This window comes from Fistularia commersonii, unplaced genomic scaffold (assembly GCF_037954325.1).
Source record: "Fistularia commersonii isolate RoL2024-O1a breed Wild unplaced genomic scaffold, RoL_Fcom_v1.0 HiC_scaffold_79, whole genome shotgun sequence".
Lineage (NCBI taxonomy): Eukaryota > Metazoa > Chordata > Actinopteri > Syngnathiformes > Fistulariidae > Fistularia > Fistularia commersonii.
In genome coordinates, this window is record NW_028234037.1 from 90,001 (window position 1) to 97,500 (window position 7,500).

Below are 7,500 nucleotides of genomic sequence, written 5' to 3' on the forward strand. Positions count from 1 at the left end.
CCTGTTGTACATCCTTTCCATCTTTATCTCTCTGTTTCGCCAACCTATATAGATCGTTCTCACCCTCCTTACTATCCAACTGAGCATACAAGTCATCATACGCCCTTTGTTTTGCCTTCGCTACCGCCATCTTTACCTTTCGCCGCATCTCCCTGAACTGCTTTCTGTTCTCTTCAGTCCTCTCAGTATCCCACTTCTTCTTCGCTAACCGCTTTCTCCGTATATACTCCTGCACTTCCTCATTCCACCACCAAGTCTCCTTATCAACTTTCCTTCCAGATGACAAACCGAGTACTCTTCTACCTGTCTCCCTGATAACACTAGCTGTTGTTGTCCAATCATCTGGCAGCTCACCCTGACCACCCAGACCCTTTCTCAACTCCTCCCTGAAAACCGTGCAACGCTCCTCCCTTTTCAGCTTCCACCACTTTGTCCTCTGCTCTGCCTTTGTCCTCGTCATCTACCTTGTCACCAGAGTCGTCGCACAAACCGCCATCCTATGCTGTCTGGCTACACGCCCACCTACAACTACTTTGCAGTCACCGATCTCTTTCAGGTTACCTCGTCTATACAAGATGTAGTCTACCTGCGTGCTCCTACCTCCGCTCTTATAAGTTACCCTATGTTCCTGTTTTTTCTGGAAAAAGGTATTCACTACACCCATTTCCATCCCTTTTGCAAAATCTACCACCATCTGTCCCTCTGCATTCCTATCCTGGATACCATATCTGCCCATCACTTCTTCATCCCCTCTATTGCCTTCACCAACATGTCCATTGAAGTCTGCACCAATTACCACTCTCTCATTTCTGGGAATATTCTGCATCACTTCATCCAACTCATTCCAGAACTTCTCCTTCTCTTCAGGTTCACATCCCACCTGTGGCGCATAGCCACTAACAACACTGAGCATCACACCTTCAATTTCCAATTTCAGACTCATAAGTCTATCTGACATTCTTTTCACCTCTAGGACGTTCCTTACAAACTCCTCCTTCAAGATGACTCCTACTCCATTTCTCTTCTTGTCAGCACCATAATAGTATAACTTAAAGCCTGCTCCTAAGCTTCTAGCCTTACTACCCTTCCACCTGGTCTCCTGGACACACAGTATATCCAGCTTCCTTCTCTGCATCGTGTCCATCAACTCTCTACCTTTTCCTGTCATAGTCCCAATATTCAAAGTCCCTACTCTCAGTCCCAGGCTCTTTCCTTTCCTCCTCTCTCTCTGCTTCCGAACACGCACTCCTCCTCTTCTTCTTCTTCTTGTTCTTCGACCCACAGTAGCCCGATTTCCATTAGTACCCTGTAGGTCATCAGTACCAATGGCGGTCGTTGTTAACCCGGTCCGCGACCCATCCGGTATGGTATAGTTATGGTTGACTCGCATGTTTGGTTTTGGCAAACGTTTTACGCCGGATGCCCCTCCTGACGCAACCCTCTGCATTTATCCGGGCTTGGGACCGGCACAGGGAGACACTGCTCCGTGCCCCCCCCCCCCCCCCCCCCCCAAAGGCAGGCTTGGAGAGACACGGGCCAGTGCCGCCCTGAGGCTGCATTACCCTCTCTTTCTTACATTTATTATAAAAATATGCTTATCTTCCTTTTAGCTCATCACACATGTCTTTATGATTTTCAGTCCATGCCTCAGCCGGCCTGAAGCTCCACTGATGCGCATGTGCGGATGCCTCTATCTAGCGGACATAAAATAAAGACAATCATTCAAATGTGAATGAGTCGGCGTGATGCTCCGGGATGTGTGGAGCTCAGGGAGCTCCACGAGTGAGGGAGTTAAGTTAGGGCGGGGGTGCAAGTAGGCTCTAGGATTCCCCGAGTCGGGGCGAGCGATGGGTTTAGAGGCGTATCGCATTGAAGATAATGGCCGCATATCCTTCTTGGACTTTTCTAAAGCCTTTGACTCGGTCGAACATCCATTTATCATAGCAACGCTCGAACATTTTGGATTTGGTTAAATATTCAGGAATGTGATCCGTGGGCTCTATGAGAATATTCATAGCTGTGTCACCCTGCCAAGCGGCACCACTCCGAGCTTCCATGTTGATGTGGGAATCCCCCAAGGTTGCCCCATCTCACCCTATTTATTTATAATTGCTACCGAAATGCTAGCCGTTTATGTTGAAAAGAGCAACGATATCCAAAAGTTAGACGTGCTGGGGACTGAAATTGTTATTAGCCTGCTGGCAGATGACACAACCTTAGTTTTGAAAAATGAACATCAAGTCCCAATAAGTGCCGAAAACAACCAAAACATTCTCCAAGGCTTCAGGATTGTCATTAAACTTAAAGAAATGCAAACTTCTTGCGCTGCATGACTCGCCACTAAAGGAAATCAGCGATGTTTCCATGAAATCAGAAATAAAATACTTGAGCATTTTCCTATCCAAGGACCAAACGTTAAATCAATCCAGGAACATTGAATCTAAACTGAATCAAAGTAAAGCTTAATTCTAATATATGGCTCCAGAGAGATTTATCAATATTAGGCCGGATATATTTGACTAAAATGGATGTGTTTATCCAGATGTATATACCCAGCGTATTCCAATGCTGCTCCAAATCAACTCGTAAAATCTGTTAACCAAATCAATTTCAACTTTATCTGGAGGAACAGACCACACCATCTAAGAAAAATCACATATGGTGAAAGAAACAAGTGAAGGAGGGCTGAAAGTGATAGAGTCGGACTGCTTGAATGGGACATTGAAGGTGAACTGGTTGAAATCCTGGATCAAACCTCATCGTTCTTTCTGGTATTGTACTCCAAACTACTTATTCAACAAAGTCGGCGGCCTGAGTCTTCTGCTTATCTCTGACTTGGATATCAACAAGATTCCTGTCAAATGTTCAGAGTTCCATAAACAAATATTATTATACTGGAAAATGATATACGTACACAATTTCTCACCACACAGTATAATAGTTTGGAACAATCGATATGTACTGCATGGCAACAAACCTCTGTTTTACAAGGAATGCTTTGAGAAAGGTATATGGTCGATAATTGACTTGATGGATGACACTGGCAGTCCTCTGGACAATGAGCAGTTCTGTACTACACACAGATTCAAGCCTCCCATATTAGAGTTGCTAAAGTTACGAAACGCACTGCCTCGACAATTTGTATTCCTGACCAAAAATATAATGACGCACCGAACCGTACAACCACAGTTACCCCGACTATCACTCCAGGGAATCTCAATTGTGGACAGAAAGCGCGGCAACTCCTTTATTAGGAAATGTTTCACAGGAAACTTATTCCCTGGACGTCAAAAAAAAAAAAAAGGATATTTTAAATAAATTTGATGAGGAATCGATTGCCACGCTGCGAACCATGTATCTGACTCTACCCATACCCCCAAGGCAAAAGAGACCCACTTCAAAATTATGACTGACATCTACCCATCTAAGGAATTATCGAGGGTACGCTTTAATTTTGAAGATAATATTTGTACATTTTGTGAAGACAACATTGAAACCACTGACCATATATTTTTTCTCCTTCTCATTCCATCGTCACCAGTTTCCTTCTCAAAAGATGATATAACATTCTGTTTACTTATAAGCAACATAACAGATGAACTCTGTGTCAATGTTCTTTTAGGCCTGGCCAAGTTCTTCATTCACAAGAACAGAATGCAAAAATGCTCCCCAAATTTTAATGTCTTCATAAACGATTTTGAAATATAAAAAAAAAAAAAAAAAATCCTTAAAACTTATGGAAAAATCCAAAAACTAAAAAATATAGTTACCCATGTCCGAGGTTCCTTTTTTTTTTGGTAAAAAAAAAAAACAAAAAAAAAAAAACAACTTGATTACATGTTACATTCCCCTTGCAATTTTTTTTTTTTTTTTTTTCGTTTTAATTTCTTATTTGTCTATCTATTGATTTAATTACTTCCTTTTAATTTCTTTTTTTGTCTCGCACTGTAAATTTCTCACAAACCTGTAACACTATTAACTTCTCATTACATACAGAACAAATGTCCTGATGTCCGTTGCTTCCTCATCCCTGGTTGTTTCATTGACATTCAGTTCTACCTTGCTATGTTTATTTGTACATCTGTATATTTGGGTGTACTATTTATGTTCAATTAAAAACAGTTTGATGTCTGAGATTCCTTGTGAACCGCCAACTTAATTACATGTTATATTCCCCTCACAATTTTTTTTTTTCGTTTTTAATTTTATTTTTCTATCTATTTATTTAATTATATCCTTCTAATTTTCTTTTTTTGTCTAGCATTAAAAATTTCTCGCAAACCGTTAACACTATTAACTTCTGATTACTTACACCACGAATGCGCTTATGCCCCCCCACCCATCCCGCTTTTTCCGTACGGAGGCAGACACTGAGATCGAAAGCAAATGGGTGTCATTGAAATGCAGTAACAGGGTGATAACAGCCGTGTTCGAAGTGTGTAGGGGCTTATAGGAGAGCAGAAGCACGTCACGCAATTCACCTGAGTTCGGAGGATCGGGAGTACCAGGGCCCATAGCGGAGAAGCGGAAGAGCGGAGTTATGTGTCTCTTCTCAAAGGCGGGGAAGCTGGGGGGCAGCAGGACCCCTTAGACCGGCTAAGGTGAGCCTACTCCGGACAGAGATCACCCGGAGTTATGACTGGAGCTCCCGGACCTCCGGGCACACACATATGTGAATGACTGGATGAGCTAATGTCGGTTTGGTTGTGGATACGTTTCGGCCAATGCTATCAGCACAGCGATGATGAGTTCAGGTGTGTCTGTGTGTGTTTGTGTGTTTGTGTGTGTGTGTGTGTGTGTGTGTGTGTGTGCGTGTGTTTGTGTGTGTGTGAGAGTTTGTTTTTGTGGGTTGGGGGGGGTTCCCGCGGACACGGAGTACCAGGGCCTGGAGCGGATGAGGTGAGGAGCGGAGGAGAGCAGAAGCCCGGACCGTGATTCGCTTGTGTCCAGCGGTTCGGGAGTTCCAGGGCCCGAAACGGAGGAGCGGAGGAGCGGAGGAGCGGAGGAGCGGAGGAGCGGAGGAGCGGAGGAGCGGAGGACAGCAAAACCCCTTTCTGCAATTCGCCTGAGTCCGGCGGATCGGTAGTACCTGGTTCCGCAGCGGATGAGCGGAGGAGTGGAGGAGATGTTTCTCTTCTCAGAGGCGGCGAGGGGGGGGGGGCAGGACCCCTTACCCTTATCCCCCCCGGACGTTTGAGTGGAGCTCCCGGACCTCCGGGCACGCACATGCGAATGACTGGATCACAGGGAGTGCCAGGGCCTGGAGCGGATGAGCAGAGGAGAGGCGGAGGGCAGAAGCCCGGCCCTGTTCAAGAGTTCCAGGGTCCAAAGCGGGGGAGCGAAGAAGCGGAGGAGGGGAGGAGAGCAGAAGAGCAAAAAACTGGCCCGGAATTCACCGAAGTCCCGCGGATCGGGAGTTCCAGGGCCCGGAGCGGAAGAGCGGAGGAGCGGAGGAGAGGAGGAGCGGAGCAAAGCTAAGCCCGTCTTAACAACAAGGAAATTACAGATGAGGCTATAATTTCTAATGAAAACTTTAAATTCTATAGCCACGTATACACTTCGACATTGTCAAAAAGCGATTGTGACTCCTTTCCATTAAATATTCCTCAATATATCCCAAAAATAAACAACAAACAATATATGATTGTTTATATATGTTTATATATAAACAACAAAAAATATACAGTTTGATGTCTGAGATTCCTTGTGAATCGCCAACTTAATTACATGTCGTATTCCCCTTGCATTTTTTTTTTTTGGTTTTAATTTCATTTGTCTATCTATTTATCTAATTATTTCCTTTTAATTTCGTTTTTTGTCTAGCACTGTAAATTTCTCACAAACCTGTAACACTATTAACTTCTCATTACATACAGAACAAATGTCCTGATGTCCGTTGCTTCCTCATGCCTGGTTGTTTCATTGACATTCAGTTCTACCTTGCTATGTTTATTTGTACATTTGTATATTTGGGTGTACTATTTATGTTCAATTAAAAACAGTTTGATGTCTGAGATTCCTTGTGAACCGCCAACTTAATTACATGTTATATTCCCCTCACAATTTTTTTTTTTCGTTTTTAATTTTATTTTTCTATCTATTTATTTAATTATATCCTTTTAATTTTCTTTTTTTGTCTAGCATTAAAAATTTCTCGCAAACCGTTAACACTATTAACTTCTGATTACTTACAGCACGAATGCGCTTATGCCCCCCCACCCCCCACCCCCCGCTTTTTGCGTACGGTGGCAGACACTGAGATCGAAAGCAAATGGGTGTCATTGAAATGCAGTAACAGGGTGATAACAGCCGTGTTCGAAGTGTGTAGGGGCTTATAGGAGAGCAGAAGCACGTCACGCAATTCACCTGAGTTCGGAGGATCGGGAGTACCAGGGCCCATAGCGGAGAAGCGGAAGAGCGGAGTTATGTGTCTCTTCTCAAAGGCCGGGAAGCTGGGGGGCAGCAGGACCCCTTAGAGCGGCTAATGTGAGCCTTCTCCGGACATAGATCACCCGGACTTATGACTGGAGCTCCCGGACCTCCGGGCACACACATATGTGAATGAGTGGATGAGCTAATGTTGGTTTGGTTGTGGAAACGTTTCGGCCAATGCTATTAGCACAGCTATGATGAGTTCAGGTGTGTCTGTGTGTGTTTGTGTGTTTGTGTGTGTGTATGCGTGTGTATGTGTGTGTGTGTGTGTGTGTGTGTGTGTGCGTGTGTTTGTGTGTGTGTGAGAGTTTGTTTTTGTGGGTTGGGGGGGGTTCCCGCGGACACGGAGTACCAGGGCCTGGAGCGGATGAGGTGAGGAGCGGAGGAGAGCAGAAGCCCGGACCGTGATTCGCTTGTGTCCAGCGGTTCGGGAGTTCCAGGGCCCGAAACGGAGGAGCGGAGGAGCGGAGGACGGCAAAACCCCTTTCTGCAATTCGCCTGAGTCCGGCGGATCGGTAATACCTGGTTCCGCAGCGGAGGAGCGGAGGAGTGGAGGAGATGTTTCTCTTCTCAGAGGCGGCGAGGGGGGGGGACAGGACCCCTTACCCTTACCCCCCCCGGACGTTTGAGTGGAGCTCCCGGACCTCCGGGCACGCACATGCGAATGACTGGATCACAGGGAGTGCCAGGGCCTGGAGCGGATGAGCAGAGGAGAGGCGGAGGGCAGAAGCCCGGCCCTGTTCAAGAGTTCCAGGGTCCAAAGCGGGGGAGCGAAGAAGCGGAGGAGGGGAGGAGAGCAGAAGAGCAAAAAAACTGGCCCGGAATTCACCGAAGTCCCGCGGATCGGGAGTTCCAGGGCCCGGAGCGGAAGAGCGGAGGAGAGGAGGAGCGGAGCAAAGCGGAAGCCCGTCTTAACAACAAGGAAATTACAGATGAGGCTATCATTTCCAATGAAAACTTTAAATTCTATAGCCACCTATACACTTCGACATTGTCAAAAAGCGATTGTGACTCCTTTCCATTAAATATTCCTCAATATATCCCAAAAATAAACAACAAACAATATAT